The sequence below is a fragment of the Podarcis cretensis genome (genome assembly GCF_951804945.1).
Source record: "Podarcis cretensis genome assembly, chromosome: 11".
Lineage (NCBI taxonomy): Eukaryota > Metazoa > Chordata > Lepidosauria > Squamata > Lacertidae > Podarcis > Podarcis cretensis.
In genome coordinates this window covers 51,603,890-51,608,890 of record NC_137180.1, presented here as the reverse complement: position 1 = coordinate 51,608,890, position 5,001 = coordinate 51,603,890, and the positions used below count along the sequence as shown (strand labels likewise).

Genomic DNA, 5,001 nt, shown 5'->3' with positions numbered 1-5,001 from the left:
AACATGACTTGTAATAATAATACCAAAGGTCCTTTCCTTTTCTTCTTCTTCTCCTTCTCCTCCTCCTCCTTTTCCCTCCTTCTCTTCCTCTCCTCTCTCTTTCTTCATGGTTCCAAAGCTTTAAAATATAACCATGGGCATGTTGGCAACGCAGACCGCTCAATTCCTTACCGAATTTTCTCAGATATACCTCATAGATGATAGTGTTTAGAGTAATGTTATTATAGCGTATGTAATAAATTATTCACTTGTTTCATTTTGGTAACTGTGATTTAAAAGAAATAAAAAAAAGCTTTATACGTTTTAGGTTGTGCTTTTGTAATAGACAGGAAAAAAAAGGTGCGCTTAAAGTTGTATGTCCGTCTTTCTTCCCTTTGGATTTTTATTTATTCTGGATTGGGAAAAGTTGCAGAATGAGCCCAAAGTTTACAGTTTTTCATATTTTGCTGAAGAAACAATCTGTGTTAATTTGCTCTGTTGAAGAAGAAAAAAAAGTATGATTTATTTTCTACATTTGTGCTACTTGGTCTGAACAATTAATTGTTCTGTGTTAACGGTGTAGTATTATAATTAGCAACTGCTATAATTTCAGTGCTATAATTTTGATGCATGAGGCAAAAGAAAAAAAACACTTAGCAGTGTAATGCATTGTGGTTCTTAATAGCAATTTCTTTTTCATTTGGAAATAGATGTTTCCCTTTCATTTGATGAAATTTATTTATGCATGAGAGCCTGTTATCCGTTAGCGGTTGTGAAACAGTTTGTGTATACATTGCATTTAGACTGTGAAAAATGTGCACAGTTCTGTCTCATACAGTTGAAATATTGGTTTGCAAAGTGAAGGTATTTCCATTCTAATATGCATTTAGATCAGTGCACATTGGGGAGAGAGAAAAAACCCACACCCAGTCCAAATTAGATTCAAATTATAATGTTAACAAGAAAGATTGGCCAGTCGGCAGTTCCCTGTTTCTAAGACAAATGTCACTTATATGTGGGTACTTTGACACCTCTTAATTGGAAATATGAGTCAGCTGTGCATTGTTTTCCAATACAAAAGGAGTTCCTTTGGCTTTATGGTTAAAAAATAAAATAAAATAAATCTCCAGCAATACATGAAATATTATAGCAAATTTATATAGCGATTCTGAGAAGATGAAGAAGAAAGAGCAGCAATTTCCCCCTTAGCTCTGCTGGGAATGAACACCATACAGATGGTCCAGTGCATTATTTCTCTTGGGGTGTATACAAGGTGGTCAACGTTTGGCATAAGCCAAACCCCACCGGAATTAGCAGGGTCTGTTCAAGTCTTGTTGTCTGCTGTGACTGACAACAGGCTCTTTTGGTAGTTCAGTCTTTAAAAAAAATTCAATTAAAAAAAAACACACCCAACACGGTTATAATAGCTACTCATCTACCTTGCCTATGCAACTGTATTTCACTTTTCAAGTGTGTCCAAAGGGTGTTTGTCCGTTTTGTTTTGTACCTCACCAAAAAAAAAGAGAAAGAAAGAAAATGGGGACAGCCTTCTTTAGAGGACAAAGTAGGGCGCCACGGCTTATATTTACGAAGGTATATTTTGGAGACAGGTCAAGAATGCTGTGCACTCTATTCTGACTCGGTGCTTTCAGAAGCATTTTTTTGCTAAGGAGGGTGGGCAGCAATAGATTTTGGTCCTTGGTTGGGGCACCTTCGCTGATTCCAACCACGGACGCAAAAATTGGACACCCACAAGATCTGGTCCAGCATTTTGGAATCAAAGGCTGCCTCAACCATATAGGCAGGGTAGACCTTGGGCCTGCCATTATCAGATGTCAAACACGGGTTCTTGCATCTGTCTCAGCCAGCTCCTTGCAAGAGTGCTTTGCAGAATCCTTGTGGTTTAACAAGAACGATGGGGTGCACTCTCAGGTTATGAGGGGAATTCCTTTTGGCCCAATCCCTGCAGCACACTCTCCTGTCAAGGGTAGCACACAATACTTGAACCAGCCTTGACCAAATTAAAACAAAACCAAAACCATAGTATGTGGCAGAACTGGCTTGTCATTAGCACACCGGATCTCCTTTGGGTTCGTTACTGGTCCCATTTGCAAACTTTCTGCCTCAACCCATCCACCCGGCCACACCATAAAGCCAAAAAAACTGCTAAGTACACTTTACTATGTTTAGGAGAGTGCCACTTAGGAAATAGGCCGTGTGTGGGAAACGGCAGTCTGCTATACAAGACGACGTCCAACATTAACATCCGTAGTGTGTTTCTATGTCTTTTGTCATTAAGAATATATTGGACGTGTGCTTTACATTAGTGCAAAGGAACATATTTTTTATTTGGCCTTATAAAAGTAGATTGTGATAAACGAAAGCTTTGTACTATAGTCTGTTTATTTTTGTTTTCCTATTTATCTGCCAAAGATGGTACTGGATACAAGGATTTTAAATAGGTTTTTTTGTAAGACAGTTAATGATTGTAATAGTGTTTAAAAAGAAAAAGAAAAAAAACTTCCCAAAAGCTTTATATGTTCTTCCGCAATAAGCCGAACCAAATATCTGTTTCAAGTGAATTCCAGTCATGCTAACAGATTCACAAACCATAGTTACCCAAAATGCAGCCGTTTGTTGTAATGTTTGCATAACACTCAAATGCATTTATTTTATTTTTTTCTTTCGATCCAAAGGAAATAAGGGGTATGTGAGAGAATGGCAATGCCAGCTGCTGTTTCGCCAAACAGCAGGTGGTCCAGCTTACTAAGTTTTGCCAAGAACACTTGTAATTTAAGGTATATTTTATAATGCCATTATATGTCTTGGGTTTTCGTTTTTGTTTTTTTTGTTTTTGTTTTTCTTTTGTGAAGGTGATATGTTAAATCGAGTGTTCCAGACAAATAAAAGTAGCTACAGAATGAATGTTATTTTATTATTAAATGGTTTTTACTCAATTATTTGTGCCAACAGACATCCTTTACCTTAATAACAAATTACTGTATATGTGTCAAAGTCTTAATTTATAGTTCTTGATGTGAAAATAAAGAGAAAAACACGTATGGTTTGTCAAAGTTGAATAAATGAAGAATGCCTACTCTTTTTTATTTTTTATTTTACTTTACTTTTATTTTGTTGTATCCCCTTGCACAAGACACACCTTGTGCCATGGACAAAAAGGGAGCGATTGCCTGAAACCCTGCATAGCCTCTGCCAATCATTGTAGACACTGAGTTATGCCCAAATGTTGTTAGTGGTTAAGAGCAGTAGACTCGTAATCTGGTGAACTGGGTTCGCTTCCCTGCTCCTCCACATGCAGCTGCTGGGTGACCTTGGGCCAGTCACACTTCTCTGAAGTCTCTCAGCCCCACTCACCTCACAGAGTGTTTGTTGTGGGGGAGGAAGGGAAAGGAGAATGTTAGCTGCTTTGAGACTCCTTGGGGTAGTGATAAAGTGGGATATCAAATCCAAACTCTTCTTAGAAAGCTACAAAGCTGAGCTGGTGGGAATGAACATAGGCCTGCATTCAGGCAAAGTTACTTACCATTGAAGTCAGCGGAACAGGAATTATGTCAGGACTAACTCAACCCAACTGATTTCAATGGGAACTAAGTTCAGCTAACTTGGTTTGGATGCAACCCACAGTTGTACGGTGGACCCTCTAGTTACATACCACTCTGGATACGTAATTTTCGGGTTATGAACGCGGCAAACCCGGAAGTGTATACTTCTGGATTTCGCTGTGCGTGTACAGAAGCAGTGCCTTGGCCTACAAACTTTTCAGGTTGCGGACGGACCCCCGGAACGAATTTAATTCGTATCCGGAGGGTCCACTGTATAAGGCTGATTTCTAAACAGAAATGCCTGAGAACAGTGGGTTCTTTTCCTGGGGGTACGCAGGGGGACACGTACCCCTAAACATATTTTTTTTAGAAAAAAGCACTGCCTAAGAGTAACACCCATTGAATTCAGCAGGGTTGAGTACACATGCATAAGGTGGCTTAGTCCAGAATTCATCTCAGTGAAGCGGGAAACTGGCCAAGAGAGAGTATAGCGTCAGTCCGGAGTTTGTTATTATAGTTCCCAAAGGGCTTGCCTCACTTCCCTGAGTGATGAAAAATTTCAGCGGGTGCCACTCACAGTATTTGCAACACTTAGAACCATATAATTGTAGAATTGGAAGGGAGCAGATGGGGTGTCTAGTCCAAAGTGGGGCGGGGGGAGAAACTGAGGCGAAGTCCGCATACAAACCATACCTTGCAAGCGTATGTAAGGCACATTCCACTTTCCCCAAAGAATGCAGGGTACTGTAGCATGTTAAGGGTGCTGCAAATTGTAGCTATTTGAGAGGTAAACTACAATTCCCAGAATTCTTGGGGGGAGTGCTTTAAATGTGGTTTAAAAATATGGCGTCTATGCCACCAGTATGTACTAAGTGTATTGTGTAGCTTTTGACCTTCCTCACAAGTTCCCAATCCAAGATTCTCTAGAAAGAAAGACTGTTAAATCAATAAGTCCAACAGGTGTGTGTGTGTGTTTGTGAGAGAGAGAGAGAGAGAGAGAGAGAGAGAGAGAGAGAGAGAGAGAAAGAGAAAGAATAAAAGGGCAGCCACTTCAGAGAATCCAAATATAACTGGGATAGTTATCTTTGAGCGAAACCATCCAATGTAGACACAATCCCCCCCCCCATAAAAGTGTTTTAGTTACCTAGAAGAGAGTTGAAGGCTTTCTGACAATGGATTCCGTTGACCTTCATTTTACTTTGAATGGAAAAATCCAGCATTTGTCTCTCGAGTGGCCTCACACAGAGTAGAACAGATGCAATTGCATCAACAAACAAGGGAAAGCACTTAGGAGTAAACTTTCCCTTTGTGTCTCAGAGCTGCTGCTTCTTTTAAAAGGAAAAAAAAAAGTTAAAGCATTTAGAGAAGCCATTTCCTCTGTTATCAACTGAAATGGAAAAACAGCACACACACACACACACAAATACATACACAGGACCTTAAGTCCATTTCCCATTGA

At 39.6% G+C, this 5,001-nt stretch overlaps 1 long non-coding RNA gene across 1 annotated transcript; it reads right to left on the bottom strand.

The window, feature by feature from the left end:
- Positions 1 to 351: 351 nt before the first annotated feature.
- Positions 352 to 4,740, bottom strand: LOC307226552. The gene is made up of 2 exons (XR_013843493.1): positions 4,687 to 4,740; positions 352 to 474 (listed from the first exon to the last, which is right to left on the bottom strand). It is a non-coding gene; the product is annotated as an uncharacterized lncRNA (long non-coding RNA).
- Between the last annotated feature and the right edge of the window lie 261 nt (positions 4,741 to 5,001).